Here is a 22,449-nt window from a genome sequence, read left to right as displayed (position 1 = left end):
ATGTATCTGAGACCAGGTCATAGGAAACCCAGGGTGGTGACAAGGGGGCAGAGGATTTGGGGAAAATCCCTGCAGAGTGGTACCCTATATACACATTTACTGCATCCATGCCTATGGCTACCACGGCAGTAATGGTACATGAGAACGTGCTGATTTGCTGTCGTCATGTCAGCTCCCAGAATTCTGAAGGGAGGTGGCTCTAAGGCCTGGGCAAAGAATTTACAGGTCTTTTGACAGTAACAGAAAGTAAATGCACACTGAGGCCTCTAAAATACTCCCATAGCTCTAATTCAATCAGGAACTCACTCCTGAGATTTCAGAAACCTGGGGCCTGATTCTCAGCTGGTATAAATCAGTGTTACCCCACTGAGTTCACAGGAGTGATGCAGGCCTGCACCACCTGAAGATCTGGCTCCTTATTTTCTGCGTCATGAGGTGCACCTGTATTTTTCTAGGCATTTTTATTGCTCAGAAAGGACTGAATCGCTTTCATTCTGTGTTAAGTAGAAGTGAACCAATGTATGCAAACTAGATGGAAGTGGTGATCTCTGTAATTATTTTATTTTAGTCAATAAAGCGTGTCTCTGTGTGTGTGTGCATGTTCAAAAGCAGGATGGCAGATTTTATTTCCCCGAGAAGTAGTATCTTACGTGGCTATCTACTCCAGTTTCAGCTCAAACAGTCTATCTAGCAAATCCAGACTCTCACTAGTGAGCTGACTGTGTGTTTCAGACAGTCATGCCTTTGGAAAGAAATCTAATATATATATTCTTTTGAATCCAGTAAGACTGATTTTAAAACACGTGGGATTCGTTCGCTTTTGAAAAATTTAATCTCAGTAGGCCCGATACTCAGCTAGTGTGAATCAACACAGTTCCACTGACATTACTAGAGCAACAAAGATATATACCAGTAGGAGATTTGACCCCAAGAGTAGATTGTCAGGAGCAACTGTCCCCACTCCAGAAATGATATTTCTAACTCAAACGGGTTGGCCTGCTTCATCAGCTGCAGTGTGTCTGGAATGTTGCTACATTCAGGGTTTATGCTAATATTTAGACAACAATATTTACAAAGAGGCCCAGAGAAGGGGACTCTGGAGGCAACAGGCACTTGGGTAGCTCCTTAACTTTGGCTGTAGTAGCAATGGATGAGCAATGACCATTATCTGAAGGCCTTTTATTTGCAGGATGGCTGGTGGCATGCAGCAGCCACAACGAGGTTGCAATGGCTCCACGGAACATTCCTTTGGGGTTTAGGAGCAGCATGGGGCCAGAGCACACAGCCTGAGGCTGCCCCTCCTGCAAATCCTGCAGCCCCCCAAGCCTGGGAGGTGGGGGTGAAGAAACATTTGATACAGTTGTTCATGGGAAATTATTAGTTAAATTGGAGAAGATGGGGATTAATATGAGAATTGAAAGATGGGTAAGGAACGGGTTAAAGGGGAGACTAGGGTGAGTCATACTGAAAGGTGAACTGTCAGGCTGGAGGTTGGTTACTAGTGGAGTTCCTCAGGGATCAGTCTGGGACCAACCTTATTTAACATTTTTATTACTGACCTTGGCACAAAAAGTGGGACTGTGCTAATAAAATCTGCAGATGATACAACATTGAGAGGTATTGCCAATACAGAGGAGGACCAGAATATCATACAAGAAGATCTGGACAATCTTGTAAACTGGAGTAATAGAAATATGATGAAATTTAACAGTGCAAAGTTCAAAGTCATGCATTTAGGGACGAACAACAATATTTTTTGCTATAAGCTGAGGACATATCAGTTGGAAGTGACAGAGAAGAAGAAAGACCAGCGTGTATTGGTTGGTCACAGGATGACGATGAGCCACCAATGTGATGCGGCTGTGAAAAAGACTAATGCAGTCCTAGGATGCTTCAGGAGAGGTATTTCCAGTAGAAGTGGGAAGTGATATTACCTTATACAAGGCACTGGTGAGACCTCATCTGGAATACTGTGAGCAATTCTGGGGTCTCCCATTTTTTAGAAAGATGAATTCAAACTGGAACAGGTGCTGAGAAGGGCTCCTAGGATGATTTGAGGAACGGAAAACCTGCCTTATGAGAGGAGACTCAAAGAGCTTAGCTTGTTAAGCCTAACCAAAAGAAGGCTGAGGGGAGATGTGATTGCCCTTGTTGTCAGTAACTACCAGTGTGGTGCTCAGCTCTTGTTCGATGATGATAACAGTCGGCTGCGTGCTTGTTCCCGCTGTGTGTTGCTCCAGCTCTGCGCAGATAGATGACACAGTAGACCCTGAGAGAACCCCCAAAGACCACAGACTCTAGTAAGGTACGAAGGCACCCGGCCAGGTTTATTGTCAAACAAAGCACAATAATAGTTTCCTATAGACTCTACCGGACATACTACGAATATGTGCCCCCGGCAATGGACACAGCTCAGTCAGTGGCGGGACACTCCACTGCCGCCTAGGCTGGACGATGATGTGCCCTTCCAGACCTTTTCTTATACAGGTGCAGAACAGATTACTCATCCCTCCTGACATATTGAGGTGCAGCCCCTTTACTCATTAGGGTGCTGCTTCTCCCCTATTACATGTTGGTTCAAACAAATCTATCCATCATGTTGTCCTTTTGACCCTGTCTTTAAGATGCACCTGCCTGTTCCTTGTTATCTCTGTGGAGGGTTCTGATGCCATCTTGGCAAAAATTCCTCTTATTAGCACTTATGTGTGATGCACCTGCTTCTAGCAGCCCTTTTCTTGCCAACTTCTGTGAGATGGCCTACCTATGGCTCACAGCCCAGCCTTTGCTTAGCAATGCCTGGAAGTACTTTGGTTCAGGCTTCAGGCCTCAGACTGGGCCTCTGATACAAGAGTTTATGTTTCAGGGCCTCATCTTACTACATTCCCCCACTTTTTGTCTTTTTAAGGGGAGGATGTTTACCCTTCATCCTGGAAAAGCATAATGTATGGACTGAGGACAACCTAGTGGGCTAAACACTGTCATGTGGTTATCCCATTTTACCATCCATACACTCATGCCCCATCCGTCGTTCAGTCTGCACATTCCCTTGTACGACTGATAGACAGATTTTATTATCCAATTAATTTTAGTCCCTTATCGTAGGCCTGGGAATGTTAGTTCCGGGACCGGATATAGATGTGCAGGGTTTGTGTATGTGTCAGAGTTGTTAAAAGACATGCAATGGCCTGTTGGTCACCTGAGGGCTTTGTAAGGATAGGATAAATATCCAAAGCAAACAGATATCTAAGTCTATTGATATGATTACATGGCTATATATCAGTATATATGTTTGTTGGTAAATGAAAATATATGAAGGTTAATACTGGATGAGTATATGAGTACATGAATATATATGGAGATATATATGTGGATAACTGCTATGGTTATTCATGGATAGATATGTTATGTGTTATATAGCATACTACCTTAGCTCCTTACTCCTTAAATAATTATTTGGTCGTACCACAGCAGTATTAACTGCCATTTCAATCCCTTTCTTCATTCAACGCTGTAGCTTAGCTTTCTTAGTTTGACATACCATGTAATAGCACATTCCCATGAGGGCAACAACTGTTAGTGCCTGGATTCCCATCAAAATTACGCTAAGGGTTCGGACCACTGGATGTAACGTCACATCTTCTGGAATCGCCCACCATGGTGTTTCCACCTCTTTTTCTACATTTTCTATTTCAGTCAATTGTTGCTGGATCAACTGAGTTATTGGTATCAATGATCCTTTAGTTCTTGCTACCAACTCATGTATATCCAACTGCAAGAGTTTCACTGGGGGGAATAAGTTAATCAATAAATCTTATAAATGTTCATGTGGAGTGATTGTTTCTTTGACAGTATTACCTTTGCTTGTTGGCCAGAAGGCATGGGTTCCTATTTGGATAGTATTGGTGACAGGCACACAGAACCCAGCATCACTTGTAGGGCAAATGTTTCCATTAATAGAAAAATTACGATAACCTATAGCACAGGCCAAGCCCTGGATGCGTATCACCTCCTTAACCAGTTCCTTTTGTACTAATCGAGCCCAACCTTTCCCTGTAGAATTAATGTCAGTTGCGGCATAGCACTCAAACAGCCGTCATCCATTATGTTTAGTGCAACAGGCTTGATTAATTTCTGAGCCAGTTTCAGTGACTAAGCGCACGGAAGGATAATGCTGTACGTATTTCTTATTTACAAATGTTCCCACACTATTTGCACAACATACCTTAACTGGCTCTTGCAGCCATCGAGGGACCGCCATCATGAGGTAAAAAGAAAAGGAGGACTTGTGGCACCTTAGAGACTAACCAATTTATTTGAGCATGAGCTTTCGTGAGCTACAGCTCACTTCATCGGATGCATACTCTTTCCACAGTATGCATCCGATGAAGTGAGCTGTAGCTCACGAAAGCTCATGCTCAAATAAATGGGTTAGTCTCTAAGGTGCCACAAGTCCTCCTTTTCTTTTTGCGAATACAGATGAACACGGTTCTTACTCTGAAACCCATCATGAGGTACACACTTTTGCTGTCCTCTTGGTCCCATTGTGGAACTCTATCAAATTTAGCAAATTGTAAAAAGATTGGTTCGATATGATTAATGGCTTGTTGTTGTACTTGGTTTAAGGTGGCTGTGTGGTCTAATATCCGTGGCCAATTCTGAAGCTGTAATTGCAACAAACTTTGTTGTACTATTTCAATTATTCTACTGCCATGGGCCATGCAAGCAACTGCCAATGAAACATCATTATTTTGTATGCTGTTGATAAGGGACAGAATGGTAAAATTTAAGTGGCTAAATCCTTGAGCAATCATATGCATATTATCAATAGTGATTGCATGCTGGTCCAGTAATAGACTGCTAATACCTCCCCCTGTTTTCACTGCTTTGCCTATTCCACTCACCATAGTGTTTATTTTTAAGTGAAGATTTTCAATATCTGCAGAGTTCCATATGGACATGCCAAGGCTGGAGCCTCTCAATGCTGTTCATAATAAATCCCTTTTGTCCCTATCATGTTGTGGAGCGATTTGAATGTCCTTCCAAAATTGTAATTGCCTTTCTACTTCTGAATTAAACCAACCTTTATAAGGTTTGGGACACTGCCTTGGTATGGTCATACTGCCAAAATTGAGCGTTAGTGGCACATAGATCCATCCTACATTTTCTACCATATATTCCACAGTAGGGTGTAGGAAGATTCCTGAGCTAGGCCATGGCTGCATAGTGGGACATTCATTCCTTGGGGTAGGGTCAGTGTGTGGAGGGATGGGAGGAGGTGGCGTTGGGGCTGGTGTTAGACAGGCCTCAGACTGGGCCTCTGATACAAGAGTGTATGTTTCAGGGCCTCATCTTACTACAGCCCTCTATAAATACATCAAAGGGATCAATACCAGGGCGGGAGAGGAGTTATTTAAGTTAAGTGCCAATGTGGACACAAGAACAAATGGATGATAAACTGGCCATCAACTAGTTTAGGCTTGAAATTAGATGAAGGTTTCTAACCATCAGAGGAGTGAAGTTCTGGAACAGCCTTCCAAGAGGAACAGTGGGGGCAAAAAAACCTAACTGGCTTCAAGGCTGAGCTTGATATGTTTATGGAGGAGGGGATGGTATGAAGGGACTGCCTATGCTAGCATGTAGCTGATCTGCTACTGCTAGCAGCAAATATCTCCTCCAATGGCTGGTGATGAGACACTAGATGGGGAGGACTCTGAGTTACTACAGAGAATTCTTTCCCAAATGTCTGCCTGGTGGGTCCTGCCCACATGCTCAAGGTCTAACTGACCACCGAATTTGGGGTTGGGAAGGAATTTCCTCCTGGGTCAGACTGGCAGACACTCTGGGAGTTTTTTTTGCCTTCCTCTGCAATGTGGGGCCTGGGTCACTTGCAGGTTTAAATTAGTGTAAATGGTGGATTGTCTGTAACTTGAAGTCTTTACATCATGTTCTGAGGACTTCAGTAACTCAGCCAGAGGTTAGGGGTCTATTACAGGAGTGGGTGGGTGGGTGAGGATCTGTGGCCTGCAAGGTGCAGAAGGTCAGCCTAGATTACCACGATGGGCCCTGCTGGCTTTAGTCTATGAGAAGCAGAGGTGAGGCTGGGGGCTGAACTTGGGATGGGGGAAGAACGGAGGGGTTGGGGGAGTGAACTGTGGTGGGGAGCCTAAACTGATAGGGGGCTACACTGGTGGGATCGGAGCTGGGAGTAGAATTAATTGCTTGGCAGGGGATGAGCAGATGGGGGGGGAAAGCTCCTTCAGTGGGACCAGAATTACCTTAACCAATACATTTGGGAGAGTGGGCAACACTAATTGTCATCACACCCACGTACACTGAGGAATGGGCAGTGGGAGTTCAAAAATCAACAGCAAACTGTTTGATCTGTGTTTTGATTTTTGAACTTCTCCTGCCCCTTCCTCGGTGAGGATAATTAATTAGCCATTAGAACAACCTCTCTAGGGATGTGGTGAATTCTCCATCCCTTGAAGTCTTTCAGTCAAGACTGGATGGCTTTCTTTATGATCTACTGAAACAGAAGTGATGGGCTTGATGCAGTAATTACTGGGGGAGGTTCTAGGAATGTGATAGGGTGCCCACCCCACACAAGACTAGAAGGGGTTAAGATGGGCAGGTGGGCCAATTAACTCCCCAGGCTGCACCTGGAGGGACAGCCAGGGAGGAGGGATTGATTAAATGAGGCTCAGTGGGACAGGAACGGGAGGGGCCCAGGAGCTGAGAGCAGCAGAGAAGCAGTCTGCAGTCACTCCCTGGGAGAAGTGAGGTGTGTTTAGGGCTCTAGAGATAAGTAGCCTACAGTTACTCCCTGGGAAGAGGGAGGTTGGGCTGGCAAACCCCGGAGAAGGGGGTGAGCCAGAAAGGCTCAGGTGAAAGGCAGCAAGGTATGGGGTAGGGCAGACCTTGGCAGCTGAAGTGAGGGCCCCTGAGCTGGAACCCAAAGAAGAGCGTGGGCCCAAGTTCCCCTCTTAGCCACTGCAGAAGTGGTGCAGACCTAACAGTAGAGAACGGACTTCCTGGGATAGTTTGCCTCAGAAGACTTTGATACCCTGGAAGGGGAGGAATATAGTGACCTGGCCAGAGGGCCAAGTCACAAACAGGAAGCTGCAGCTCCTGGGGTAAGAGCGGCAACAGGGTGACAGCAGAGATAGGTGGCAACACCACCAGAGGAGTGTGTAGCAACTGGAGTGGAGCTAATCCCCAGAGTGGCCAGGAGGAGGGGCCCTTGGTGGTGAGTTAACCCTGTGACAAGGAGGTCAGACTAAATGATCCCTTGTGACCTTACAATGTATGAACTTATAAAATCCAGTCACTCTTTAAAAACAGCTAAATTAAAAAAACAAATGAACCTGATATTTATCTAGTTCTCTGGGAGTCAGCATTACCTGAAGTTTATTAAGATGAACTCTTTCTTTTCCTGTCCTCCTAGTATAATGCACCAAGCAATGTCATACAATCCAGCAGGGCTGTGTGAGTGTCTGTCACTCACTCACTGACTTATTTAGAAAAGTCACTTTGCTAATTGAGAAAAGTTTAATGAATTTTTGTTGTATAAAAAAAGTGATTACTTTATATTACCAATGTGTTCATTTGAGAAATTCATTACATTTTTGTATTGTGTTTTTTATGTAAATAGCTCTGCCAGAATGCATTAGCAAAGAATATAATATGATGGTTCATGTAGTATCTGAAAGGAATAATTGTGTAACTAATCAGTGAAAACAAAGTAAATGTTCCTCTTTAGCTTGTACAATAAAAAAACTGAATTAAAACTAGTCAGGCTCAAAAATGCAAATATGGCATATTTCCACCAACTGGAAAATAAAAAATTAATATGTAGAACCCTTATATAAGATTCAGAATGTCTTGGATCTTTTAATGATATTTTTGTGAGACACTGGTGTGTTTATTGTTCAAGTGCACTTTTAAATAAGGAGTTTTTATAATGCTAGGAAAGATTTCAGCGCTTGTTTGAGCTGATGTTTTTTAAGCTAAAATTATACTGTCAAACAATCTTACTGTGGTCCGTGAATAATATATGTGACTTAATGCAATGGAAGCAGCCAAGCTGGTACATTAGTATCCCTAATGCTAACATGAGATGAAATATCTGGTATGTTCAAAACACCAATGTTTCTAATTTAAACAGAGTAGCTGTCAGTGCAAACCAAGGTTGAGGGTGATCTGGCTGTCGTGATCTCTGCCCTGAGGAGGAGAGGGAGCCCTTGCTGGACAGCTGAGTAGCTGATGGATTGTGAAGTGTTCTGTGCAGGTTTCCATAGGTGGCGGCTGGAGACTATAGAGAATCTTTTCATTACTGCCTTGCTTTTCTCCATGTTGCTGACCCAAGGTTCTCCCATCATTCTGATAGGCCCAACTCATTCCTCAATGCTTCTCTCTGTCCAGGTGCACATGTTGCGGGAGGACGCAAGGGACAGTCTCCCCGTCCCGCTACCATCCTGGTCCTTGCTCTCCCAGTTGCTACTGGACTGAGGAGATTTAGCATGGACAGCAGCTCCACACTCCCCAGAAGGGCAGAAGAAGGCAAGGGCAGCACCATTGCAACTTCCTCTCTCCCCATACTCCCCTAGGCTCCCATATTCTGGCAGTAGAGATGGCCTGGCAAAGAGAAAAGCACATACCTCAAAATGAGGAGGCAGAGGCTGCTCCCAAAGTGCTCCTCAGGCACAGTGCTTCTGGGCGTGGCTGCAAATAAACAGCCCCTCCTCACCCTGCCCTGAGCAATGGCCTCAATCTAGAATCTTTCCTACCTAATTAAGGGAAAGATTGTGTCCAGCCCTGTGTGAGTGAAGAGGGTTCCCTGAGTTAAAGGACGATGTGAGACAAATATCACTGGTTCAGATGAACCGGCTTAAAAACTGATTAGAGATATGGGGGAAATTTCCCCAGAGTCGGCTAAGCCTTGGTGTACCGGATGATAGGGGGATGGATAACTCATAATTGCCCTGGTCTTTTCATTCCCTCTGAAGCACCTGCCGCTGTCAGAATACTAGGCTAGATGGACCGTTGGTCTGGCCCAGTCTGACCATTCTTATCATCTAATGTAACCCAGCCTGGAGCTATTTGCTGATTGTCACAGGACTCCAGAGATAAATACAGCAGAAGTAATGGGAAACACAAATTGGTAGATTCAGCTAGATGGAAAACAAGTGATGCTTGTGTGCAAAGACCAAGAGGCAGATCCTATGTGAAAAAAGTGAGGAAGCATTATTCATAAATACTAAATATAATAATTAATACCTACCCCTTAAAAGAGCCCACGCATCAGAAGAAGGGGCTTATGGTGCAAAAAATTTGATGTTTCCACTTGCAAGTTCATGGAAACTGTCCTAAGAAGCAGCATGGTCTAGTGAGCTGAGCATGGGATTAGGCAGCAGGAACCCCTGTGCTCTAAACCTGGCTCTGCCACTGACTTGTGGCATTGCCTTGGGCAAGTTACATAACATCTTTGTGACTCAGTTTTCCTTGCTGCAAAATGAGGATTCCAATGCTGACCTTCTCCATAGGGAAATGGAGAGAATGAATTAATGGCTGCACAGTATTTTTAAGATATTAAATGCTGAATATTATTATATGTAATGACATGTTGGCAGGCAACTCTCTATGGACTACGCAACACAGAAAGGTCCCTAAATGTGTTTGCTGGGGTGACACCTGGTCAGATGGACCAATTACATGTGGAGAAACCAGAGGCATGCACTTTTAACCTGATTACCCGTTAGAGTGACCTCCTTGTTAATAGTAACGTCCCACAGTAGTCATTCCAATATGAAAACCAGGCAAACTTTCCACAAAAGTGGATGCTTATAGACCTATTGTCCTCATGTCCTGTCCAGGTAAAATTATGGAGAGAATGGTGAAAGAGAGATTATTTTCCAAACAGGCACCAATGGCATTATAGATAAGGTGCAGAGTGGTTTTAGGAGAGTAAGATGCTCCGTTGATCACATGGCTAAATTAGAAATGGCAATACAATCAAAGGATAAGGCACAATGGTTTCATGATAGCGGTCTTTCTACATATTGAAAAGGCATATGACAAGCTATGGAGGGAAGGTTTATTGTACAAAGTGCACTAGGGATGGGGGAAGAAGGTATGGGTTTATTGGAGACTTTTTGAATAAAAGAACCGTGCAGGTCAGAGTTGGGGAAAGTATGTTGACTACCTTTACTGTTAAAAATGGTACACAACATGTTGTTAGCTCAAAGTTATTTAATATTATGATAACCGATCTCCCAAAACAAGTGCCAGAGTAGAAGTCACTCTATTTGCAGATGATTGTGCTTTACAAAACAGAAAGTTACAAAGGAATGTAAACTATATCTATATGGAGAACAAATAGATATAGTTAAAAGGTTTAAATTCCTAGGGATAAGTTTTCTACTAAATTACTTTGGAAAGATCATATAGAGGAGTGGTTCTCAACCTATTTACCACTGGGGGCTGCATAGGCAGCTTTATGTGGGCCACATCCACACCATATATATACTACCTGTATGGCCCTGAGGATGTCACATCGGCTGCAATTGTGTGCTGATTGGGCCACAAGCGGGCCATGGGTTGAGAACCATTGATATAGACCATGTTAAAGATAAATGTACAGGAAGGATTAATCTGCTTAAGAGTTTTGCTGGGACTAATTTGGGGGGGCAGATAAGAAAACACTGATGGTATCCAGAGCCTTAATCAGACTGGTTATTGACTATGGCTGCCAAACTTTTGGGTCAGCATGAAAATCAGAAGATAAAAAATTAGATTAAATACAAGCCCAGGCACTATGAATTGCTCACAGTGCATTTATTATAACACCTATATGCGTGCTATAAATACACTATGAAATTCTGGGCCAAAGTTAATGGGAATTGTAATAGTGAAAGCACCAAACAAATGTATGAAGATTGTTAGGAATTCGATAGGTGAACTGTTAGAATGTGTTAGATCTCCACATGCCATTCGAGTTAAAGGGTGGCTGCATAAGAAAGCTGAAAGACAAGAAAAAGCTAAATGACATCAACTTTTAGTAATGGGAAAATCAGTTATGGATGGTAAGTGGCATGTCCAAATGTGGATTTATATTTATTTTATAAACTTATGCGTAAAAAAGAGACAGTAGGTATTAAAAATTGTGTACCTGTATATGGATGAAAAGTGGAGTTGGTTTTGTCAAATATAGACAGATAAGTCCAAAAAAGAAAAAACAGGAAGAGAAATTTGGAATCAGTATATCTAAAAGAATTTCTGATTTTGTAGCTATCATGAGAGCCGAACTACAGTAGTTGCAATTATGCTACAATAGCACTAAATTAGATCTGTGACGTACAACCCTGCAGTGTTGATGATTTTTGAAAATTAAATCTCAGGCGCTATAGTGATCAAGGTATTTCCATCTGTAGAAATGACTTAATCACTTAAATTATATTTCTGATCGCAGTGAGTAGAGGTGGGGTACACATAGCATTGGCTTGGATCCAAGTGCATATTGGGATAACAGGGAATGAAGTGGCAGACAAAGCAGCTTAAAAACACCATAAGAAATGGAAGGAGTCGCATAAAAATACCCTCGAGTAAACAGCAATTCAAAAGCCTAGTACAGGAAAATTAAAAGAGGAATGGCAAACTTGAACTAATGACAAAAGAGAAAAGGAGGACTTGTGGCACCTTAGACTAACCAATTTATTTGAGCATAAGCTTTTGTGAGCTACAGCTCACTTCATCGGATCAGCTCACTTCATCGGATGCGCATCCGATGAAGTGAGCTGTAGCTCACGAAAGCTTATGCTCAAATAAATTGGTTAGTCTCTAAGGTGCCACAAGTCCTCCTTTTCTTTCTGTGAATACAGACTAACACGGCTGCTACTCTAAAAGAGAAAAGGGTTTTTTTTTAAATTGTGCCCTACAATTAAGGACAATGACATACTTCAGGGCTTGGATAGGACTAATGGAGTGACTTTGTTGAGAATACTAACTGGCCATTGTGGATTAAACAAAAATCTCTCTTGAATAAATAGACACACAGATGGCCTGTGCACTCTTTAAGGTAGAAGAAACAATGGACCACCTTTTATGGGTATGTACAGGCATTGATAAAGAGAGGGAAAAGCTTTCTGAGGAATGCAGTAACCATCTGAAGGTAACAGAAGTTACATTATGGTTGTTAGTAAAAAAATATTAGGGAAATGGGGTAGTACAAAAGCATTATTACAGTACCTGAACGAGACAGAGCAGAGTGAGAGAATATGAACCACTAGGTCTCAAGGAATTATAGTTGATTGCGCCTACAGGCTATTCAGTCAAGTCTGCTTCGCCATTTAAAACAAAAAGAAAAAGAAAGGGGCTGAAGGGAAAGGAGGCTGCAGTCACTCCTTGGGAGAAGGGAGGCCATCAGGGACAAGGAGGTAGTCCAGGGGGAAGAGTAAGCCCTGAGATCCTGCACTGGAGTAAGGAAGGAGTCTAGTAAAAGGATAGGAAGGGTGAAGTGGCCACAGGCAGTGGCGTAAGCTTCAGTGGTAAACCCAGAAACAGGCAAGAAGATAGAGGCTGGGTAGGAAGGAGACCAGGGAAATAGCTACAGGGATAGGTCTGAGCCAGAGGCCACGTGCTGTGGGAATCTGGGGGGGTCAAGTGCCCCTCCAGATTGGCCTGCCAGGTGCGGGGAGGGAGAGGGGCTCTCTCTTTTGCTCCCTGTGTCTCCCCTCCGCCCCCCAGCACGTTTGGCCACTCTCCCTGGCAGCTGGACAGGGAGTGGGACGGAGCCTCTTCTGCCTGAGGGAACCTGGCTGGGAGGCAGCAGTGGCCCACTCCCTATCCAGGCTCTGCTGCTGGGGATAGAGGCCACGCATGTGGGATGGGAGAGGGCCTCCGGCTCACTCGGCCCCTGTCCCTGGCAGCCAAGCCCACTGACTCCCAGCCAGGCTCTCCGAAGCAGAAGTGGCTCTGTCCCCTCCTTGCCTGGCTGACAGGGAAAGCGGCCAAATGTGCTGGGGGAGGCGCAGGGAGAAAAGGACAGAGCCCTTCCTCTTCCCCCTCCCCCCCCCCACCCGCAGGTAACGTGGGGCGGGGAGAGCATGGCGGCCCTGGGTATGGCGCAGTGCGGGGGGTCACTGGGCAGAGGACATGTGGGGCAATCATGTGTCCTCCCCTTTAGACTATGTCCCACACAGTATGGGAAGGAACCAGTTGTTTATGGCCTGAGCAGACCTGGATTGCTGGTTGTACATCCCTGGGCTCAGGTTTCCATGCCAGCCACTGGTGTAGGGGCATAGACCCTCGAGCTGGGGCTGAACTCCATCTGGAGATGGCATTTGGACAGTGGTTCCGTTTGGCTTTGTAACCCTAGAAGAGGTGGATTAAATGGTGACCTAGCCAGAGACCAAGTTACCAGAAGAAAGATTCTCACCAAGCAAGCAGCAAGGAGGCACCTGATGCAGTGAGAGATACATTGCCAGATCTAGATGCAAGGAGACGCACCAGTAGTGAGCAGCAACCCCATTACACAGACCTTATAAGATCTCTTGAGTTGGGAACCCAAAATCAGATTCAAGGGGTTTGGAGAGGATGGGGGATATAAGATACAATTAAATATTTATGGTGGTGATTTTACATTCCAACACTTACATTTATTCTCATCCAATTCCTGCTAAGTGAGTTGGTCTCCAGATAACCCCCTCGGTTGTCCAATACCCAAGATGTCCATTTCCCCAGAAATACACTCTGTTCTGCAGAAATGGGAGTATAATAATTGTGCTGAATTACACACTGGCCTTGGGTGAGTCACAGTCTCTCTGAGAACTCAGGTTTCATCATCTGTAAAATGGGGGCCATGATGCTCACCCAGCTTTTATAAAGTATTTGGCGATCTACAGAAGATAGGTGGTATATAAGTGCTATGGGTTATTATAACAGTATTACATATTTCTGACTAGTGTATATAAACACTGTTGGCTCTAGTCTTCAAATCTATCAGCTGGTGTTTGCTCAATTACCTAAATTCAATGCCAACTTATACCCTATGCAAAAGGGAAGACAGGCAGCATTGCATTTGTTCCTGCACATTCATTCCCTTAGGATGATGAAAGGGCATCATTCAAACGTGCATTAACTCCCTTTCACCACAAGAGTGTGTTTTACAATACAGTGTGGGGAAAATGTTAGCAATTGACTGGAAGTCTGATCGCACCTTTTCACGTAGGCCTCTGTTTTAATCGGTTTCTTTTCATTTAGGCCCTTATTCAGGAAGTATGATGGGACTACACTTAAGGTTCAAGTTAAGCACATTCTTAAATATGTTGCTGAACCAGGATTCTAATAATTAGTGATGAGAGAGAATTCAGTATTAATATGCAGCCAGAAGTTTAAATGCTTATTCTAACTTTAATCAAACTTCCAGTCTTGTACTTCATTCCCTATTCTCCAACAAGCACTTCCTCTCTCCTCACGGGGGAACCCCCATCTTGACCCTGCCACCCTCCCTTGCCCCCCAATGGGATACCATCATCTCTTTTGCCTTACACCTTACCTCTGCCCTTTTTGTAACCCGATCAGCTTCTCCCATCTTGAAGGATCTTTGGTGGGGTTCAGGTGGCTCTTCACCATGCCATGTGTAATTCCACCTGAAGTTCAGTGAGCATTTGATGTAACTCGGATTGCCACCTGAAATTCAAAGCATGTAAGTCTTAAAATGCAGAAATCTGTGGCCCAGGGTTGATAACAGCTGGACTCCACAAAAGATTGTAACATGAGGTGGGAATACAAGCAGTGCATTGTGTATGCAGGTGTGGGGGAACAGAGATGGTCTAGTAAGGGTGGGAGTTTATTCAGGGTCTCTGGGAGATGGCTGATTTTTGAGGATTCTCAGTAGATAGAGTTATTATTGATCCTATAATCGCACTTAGAAGCTTCAACAGAGATTGAAGCCTGTTGTGGTAGGTGCTGTACGTAACACAGAGAAAAGACAGTCCCTGCCCCAAATAACTTACAGGCTAAATAGACAAAGGAAGCATTATTATCCCCACTTTTTAGAGGGAGAACTGAGGCACAGAAAGACTAAGGCCCAGATCTTTGAAATCAGTGGGAGTTAGGTATCCCACTAATCCTTGGAGGTATTTAAGCACCTAAGTAACTCATCCAAGTTCACACAGGAAGTCCATGGCAGAGCCAGGAACCAAACCCACAGCTCTGGCCCAGTGCCTTAACCACAAGTCCATTCTTCCTCACTGAAAGGGCATAAGTGCAAGCTGGAGGCTACTGCGAAGAAAGTTGGAAATGTGGTAGAACTTACCTGAAGGGTTTTTTAATGAATCATTTCCTCAGCACTTACAGGATTTTGGCAGTGTACAAAGAGTCAAACAGGATCTTATGTTACCAGAATTAATTCACTATCTTTATAGGTAATGGGCTACCTTGGGTTTTCAAGTTCCATCTATGCTACTCCATACAGAAAGGAAATCTAGATTAACACTTCCTCTTAGTTGCAGAAAGACTAATCACTTATTCACATCTAGAATAGATCTCTATTTCACTGAAAAACAAAAGATCAGACTATCAGCAGTTCCTGTTTTGTTGCATTGCCATAGAAACAAAATAGGGGCATACCCCCAAACAGATCACATACATATTGTCTAGGTCTTCAGCTTTCCTTTGTTTCTCTCACTTCCTCTGTCCATTTCCCTTTTGAGATAATATCTATGTAATTTTTAAAATTAATATAACAAAGAAAAAGAGAAAATGTGTGAAACAAGGGAAAAGATGTTGAATCTGACTCTTCTCCAGTGTTGGGGTATTTTATCAAATTCAAGCTCCATAAGTAAATACTGGAACAAATATTTGTTCTAAAGGCAGTGATAACATACAAACCTGCCCACTGTACATCTTTCTTTAAGAAAGTGTTTTGCTCCATTGAGGTAGTGATAATCTCTGCATTTGTTATTGTTCAGTTTTATTAAAGGGACTAGTCAAATAATTTGGACCAAAAATAGAGAGACTAATATACAGATGTTATGATCTTGTGTCTAGATCCTCTAAAGCATTTAGGTACCTAATTCCCATTGATTTCAATGGGAATTAGGTGTTTAAATACCTCTGAGGATCTGGGCCTTGGTCCCTGATCCTCCAAACATTTATGCATCTCCATAGCTTTAAGCACATGAGTAGCCCAATGCTACTCATGTGGTTAAAGTTAAGCATGTGTGTATTTTCACGATGGGAACCAAGCCAGTGGGGGAAGAGTTTATCTTCAAGGATTTTGCAAACAAAGGCGAAAGTTATAGCTCTGTCCTTTTTTCATCTTCACAAAGTCTTTAATATTTTAAAGAGAACAGCAGCATTCATAACAAAAGGCCCATGCTCAAGTCAGACCAGGGTCCACGCAACCTCATGTCAATGGAACATAAAATGTCCCACAACTATTACCCACTACTACTAAACTGCCGAGACACATTAGTCATAGATGAGCATCAAAAGGCTCAAAGATTTAGTTCAGATCAATCTATAATCAGAGCTGGGCTAGGAACAAGATGAAAAATTTATGAATATTTTGACATTTCTTTTTTCTTATCAACATTTCAACTTTCATGATCACTGGTCAAAATGTTGAAGCTGTTTTCATAGTTTTGGAGGCTTATCTAACTCTCTTGCCTGCCATCTATCCAGCCCAGTTGTGATAGACTGGGATAGGACATTTGGGTTCTAGTCCAGGCCCTTACATAGGACCTCAGGCAAAGCTCTTCCTGTGTGTTTCTTCACTAATCTTTTGTTTATTTAGATTGTAAGCTTTTGGGGGGCAGGGACTGTCTCTCATTCTGTCTGTACAATATCTAGCACAATGGGGCACTGACCTCAGTTGGGGTCTCAATACATTTCTGTAATAAAATAGTAATCATCAGACAACCCTACCCACCAACAAGTCCCATGTTCAAGCTTCGTACACTCCTTGCCTCTTTTAGGGGCAGCAGGATCCTTGAAAGTCACTCCACCTGTTTCCTGGTATGTCCAAGGGCAGGTAGAAGTGACAGGACCTTACCCAGAGGCAGCTCAGCCTGGAGACACAAGCCAGCAGCCACTATCGTTCGTTTATAAATGCGGCACCACTCTCTGGCCTCCCCTTGATCTGTCCCCCTAGTGCTTAGTGTGTCTCTGGGAATCCCCAGAGCAGCGAAACCTCTTCCCTTTTATAACTTTTCCACAATAGCTGCTAATTTTGCAAAGAAGGAAGAGTCTGGTCTCTGCCCCTCTGAGACTCCATAAGTAATATTTGCCTGTTAGGACACAGATAATCAGCTGTTGAACTTCAGGTGTAAGCTGATCACCATAGAGGTCAAGAAAGAACCTATCCTCTTGGACAGCACTGCACCATGTACTGAGTCAGTTGGGGGATCTTGGCCTTCCTTTTGTCCCAGCCTTTGAGTGGTTAAAGAAGCCTTGGATTTCTGGTGTGGGTTGGAAGAGAAGAGCTGGCACAGATTCAGAATATTCTATTACAGAGGGGCTTTATTCACAAATATTTACCTGCTTGCCCAAAGACAGCAGAAGCAGCAGTAAAGCTCCAAGTTCAAGATCTTTGACCAAACTGTTTCTCTGTCCCCAACACACAATGGGGTCAGCTCTGGCATGTGTCTGTCTTACACCTTTTTCTAGCACCCTAAATTCACTTTGTGTTAAATGAGTCTCTACTCAGCTCAGTGCCAAGCCATCTGGGGGCTCCCTGGTCCAACAAAGGGAAGCCAATATAACCTCCTGGATTTGCAAGGCACTTCTGCTTTTTAAAAGCAAAGGTTTCAGTGCAGTACTGATAATGTAAAAACCTCACCCAAGAAGCTTTTAATGGCACTGGGTGTGGCTGCTTTAGCTTGTTTCCTTCTTATCCCATCTCAGATCTTTTACTGCAATAAATCAATTTTGCCATAATGCTCTGAATCATTTCACGCTGGTTAGTGCCAGAGGCAGGATACTGGGTGATTTAATGCTGTACAGCAAATCCTATATTCGCCTTGCACGCAGACAGTACATTGAAAAGAGAACAACTTCAATGCCCAGCAGAAAGACTGTATGAGCCCCTGTTTCTTTCAATTCACAGTGAACATGCATGCTGCATAACAGACTAATAAAAGCTTTGAAATGACACTCAGCCACTATGGAGTTTACAGTGTTAATAACAGCTAACTCCACAGAATGGACTCAGTTGAAGGATCTGGATTCAGAGCTGAATTTTCCTGTGTCCAGTGATATTTGGATTCAGGATTCCAGTCTGGACCCATCTGAGAGCTTGATCTGAACTGCCAAGTATGGAGATGGGTGCAAATCTGAACTCTCCCAAGTTCAGGGTGGTTTGAATGCAGGGTTCTAGTTCGGGCCCCCCTGTAACTTTATGTTTGCAAACAAAGACAAACATGTTGGAAGTTGCCATTTGTAGATGCACATTACCCTCAGGTCCACTTCTGCAGGTGCAATCAGTTCAGATGTAAAAACAGTGGGTGTGCAAAATCAGAAGGAAAAGCTAAACATTTGCTTCTAAATGTTCTTACACCCTTCCAATAAAGCTTCCAAAAGTAAAATGATACATTGCTCATTTGAAATGCCTGGCTCTTTCTCAATCCTGAAGGTTTCAAATCTGCTGTCTCCTGTGCAAAGCATATATTTCAGATTATGTATAAGGTCCTAGCCAGAGCTCTAGATGCATGTATTTCCCAAATATAAATTGGATCAACTCTCCACCTGCTCATCCACTCAAATGACTTTGCTTCACTTTTCTTATGCATGTAAGTAAAATTAAGTACTATATATGTTCTGTTGAACTGTTCAAGCATGGAACATATTCAGATACTGCCTGACTATCACATATCTGCTAGTAATGTTGAGCATCGTGTCATCAGTGCAGTGCTGGTTTCCATGGCTATCCATCTATCTTTCCTGTGCCTCTCCAGCTTGTTATGAGACACAAAATGCTCAGAGTGCTGCTTTCAAGTAAAAGAGGGCTTGCAGAGCTTTATAGTTAATCTCCCACAGTTCTGTTCTAAAGGATTTGGCCACTAACATGGGCATTTAGAATCTATTTTGTACGCGACTTTGCAATTTTAATCTGTTGCTTTTCTCAGTTACTATTACATTATTTTTTTTTTTTACTTAACTCTTGAGTTAACATTATGGTTTACTTGTAAGCAACATATGGTTTGCTTTCTCCATTTGTGCCTTAGCATCGTTCATTCAAAAATATGCTGTAATTAAAAACAAGGCAAAGGAAAAAGACTATAACAAGGTATCCTCACAAGTCCCAACAGATACTAATTAATAAACTCAAATAGAGTATATGATTACAAATAAATACAGGAGCCTAGAATTAGCTGATGTGAACAGGCCCCCAAATTTGTTGAAGATGTGTTCCTCAGGCTTTTGGTACTACACACATCAAGCTTATCAGAAAGCTTTTGTTCTTGTCATACTGCAATCATAGAATATCAGGGTTGGAAGGGACCTCACGAGGTCATCCAGTCCAACCCCCTGCTCAAAGCAGGACCAATCCCCAATTTTTGCCAGGGATCCCTAAATGGCCCCCTCAAGGATTGAACTCACAACCCTGGGTTTAGCAGGCCAATGCTCAAACCACAGAGCTATCCCTCCCCCCAATGTTTTGTCTGACCCAAAAGATTTCAATACTTTGGCAATGAACCGTGGATTTGGCCCTGTGTAAATGGGGATTGTCACCTGTACAATAACTATAACAAGTAAGTCCCCTTCTATGTACAATCTTACCGACTGTACCCATTTAAAAGAGATTATTCCTTTAAACTGCTTTCAAACTTAGATCTGCATTTCACAGGAGCACTCCAATATGAATTTTAGGTCTACAACTAGCCAATATTCAGCTTAGTTGTACCATTATGTGATTTATTTTACCCCTGTGTCTTTCCAGATGAAAATCTAATTCCCCGCTTTCTACAGTATATGGCCCAGGACTGAAGAGTAAATTAAGGACTTTTGGTAAAATTTTTATTTGTAAAAGTGGAGACTGCATCACTTCTAACTGCAAAAGAACCTGTGTGTTTACAAGCACACACAGAGATTTTTCTCGCAGACTGAATAGCATATAGACACATACACACAAAGAGAAAGTGAGAGAGAAGGAAGAGCTACACTGCAATTTTATAGCATTGGAGCCTGAGTCATCTTTGAGGCCTTGTCTACACTAAAGGGAAAAGTCGATCTAAGCTACACAATTTGAGTTATGGGAATAGCGTAACTCAAATCGATGTAGCTTAGATCAACTTCCTGCGGGGTCCACACTACGCGACATTGATCCTCTCCCATTGACTCACCTTACTCTTCTCAATCAGGTGGAGTACAGGAGTTGACAGGAGAGCCATTGGTGGTAAACTTAAATCGACCGCTGATGCATCAGTCGCCGCAGCGTTGATGCTCCAGTACATGTAGACAAGCCCTGGCAGAGGCCAGCTGCAGGTGTTTTGTTACAATGCAGACATACCCTAAGGGAGAGAGGAAAATAGGATAAAACCCACTAAGTTACTAGAAAGAACTTTTCTGCATCTAAAAGTGTTATAACCGTAAGCACCAGTCCTGCAACTTCCAATGCATGGGCACCCACACACAGCCCCACTGACTTTATGGAGCAGCCAGATGGCTGCAGCAGTCCATCCCCACATTGCCAGTTCCACAATCAGGGCCTTAAGGCTCAGATGGTCAAAGGTAGTTAGGCACCTAACTCACATTGATTTCAATGGCTGAGGATCTGGGCCTGATGTCCAAGAGCTGAGACTCCCCTTTCCAATGCTAAACTGTGTGAGTCATAGCCGGGGGAGTTGTGAGATACCAGACTTTAACAAGCGATTCTGCCCGGAATAGTGCTGGTGGGGGAAAATGGTCACGGATCTGCTCCCCGTGTCCATTCCAAGTCACGATTTCTGTCTTTACTGATTAAAAGTGAGTTGGTTCTAGCTCTCCTTGTGCTCTCTAACCATAGTTATTTACTAAGTTTCAATGACAAGCCTAAACTGTTACATCTTTGCAACCTCTTTTAAGGCAGAGGGCTTACACAGCTGTCACTGAGGGCCTAGTTTGGCCTGCAGAACCTTTATTAGTGGTGGTTAGAGCTGGTCAAAAAACAAGAACAAATGTTGGCAAAAGGGTTGAAGACAGTTTTCATCCTGCCAGTTTCTGAAACAAGCTGATTTTGTTTGTCTTCTATGAAAATTTCAGCTTGTTTGATTTTTGTGCTATTTACATATTTTTCTCCTGGCACTTTAGCGTACTGCAGGCTGGGGGCACCTGGGCTGATCAGCTCTAACTCTGTTCTGCCGTCCTCTTTCCCCAAGACAACAGGTGGCTTTAGAGTGCCTATTGAACAGGCACTGCTCCTTCTACTAGCCTTCAGTGGGGCTGACCCTGCTTCCACTAGATCTGAAATTGGCCAGTAACTCCATCCTAGTAGTAAATGTTTTCAAACACAAGGTGATGGACTGCCTTCAAATGTTTAGAATTCTATTGCACTAACCTGTATTACATCAGAGAGGCATGTGGCCAGAGAGCTGGACTAAGTCAGGAAACCTAGGGTCTAATCCCAGCTCTGTCACACTCCTGCTGTGTGAACTTTGGCAAGTATTCTCTCTGTTTTCAGTCCCACCCTTGTCGAGTCTGTTTAGACAACAAGCTCATGAGGGCAGGGACTGTCTCTTCACTGTGAGTTGGTACAGTGTCTAGATCTTTGTCTTTTGCAAAAGTAATATGAAAACTGTGTGACTGACTAATCTCTCTTGCATTGTGCACTTTTTAAAAAATATTCTTGTCCTGAGAAATTTTACATGACTTCCACTGAAACCCGGCAGCTTTCTCTTTTCCTTTCTTTTCTACAATTCCCATTGCCAGAGTAACTAGTATTATGTACTGCTACAAGTGAAGTAATTCAAACAGAACTGCAGGATTACGAGGGGCACGTGTGGAATGCAATGCAATGTTATTTCAGCTAGTCTCTTTTCTTAATGTTGCCTATATGCGTTTTTAGAAAGGGAGAGGGATGGTCATCTAATCAAAGCACAGAATAACAGAAACTAGTGCAACAGGCTTCTAGACCATATAAGGGGTCCACTTTCCAATGTGGCTTCTATAAGAATGGCACACATTACAAAATCTTCCTGTCCTCCTCCATAGCACAATGCATCACAGGTGCTGACTCCGTGGGAGGAGAGCACAACATGGCTGTCTCAGGAGCAAACGGTGGAAGCGTGAAGACTGTTTCACACAGAGATCCAAAGGAAGGACATGAAAATGAAGTCGGATACAGAAGTGGATTGGAGACTGTTCTGCTCAACATTTCATCTGGATTGCAATGAAAGTAGGATACATCAATCAATTTTTTTAAAATGGACCTCCACGGTCTTGCTGTCTGGTGTGGCTCATGACCGTGAGTGC

General features: G+C 43.4%; 1 long non-coding RNA gene across 1 annotated transcript in view; it reads right to left on the bottom strand.

Moving 5' to 3' along the window:
• LOC140913492 (uncharacterized) overlaps positions 1–20,498 on the bottom strand; it is a 38,039-nt gene extending 17,541 nt beyond the window's left edge. Inside the window, exons 1-3 of the long non-coding RNA XR_012159603.1 lie at positions 20,343–20,498; positions 14,552–14,685; positions 13,651–13,751 (exon numbers count right to left, since the gene is read on the bottom strand). This is a non-coding gene — a long non-coding RNA (uncharacterized lncRNA). The remainder of the gene's footprint in view (positions 1–13,650; positions 13,752–14,551; positions 14,686–20,342) is intronic.
• Positions 20,499–22,449: the final 1,951 nt, after the last annotated feature.

This window comes from Lepidochelys kempii, chromosome 6, assembly GCF_965140265.1.
Source record: "Lepidochelys kempii isolate rLepKem1 chromosome 6, rLepKem1.hap2, whole genome shotgun sequence".
Lineage (NCBI taxonomy): Eukaryota > Metazoa > Chordata > Testudines > Cheloniidae > Lepidochelys > Lepidochelys kempii.
This window is presented reverse-complemented; position numbering and strand designations above follow the sequence as displayed.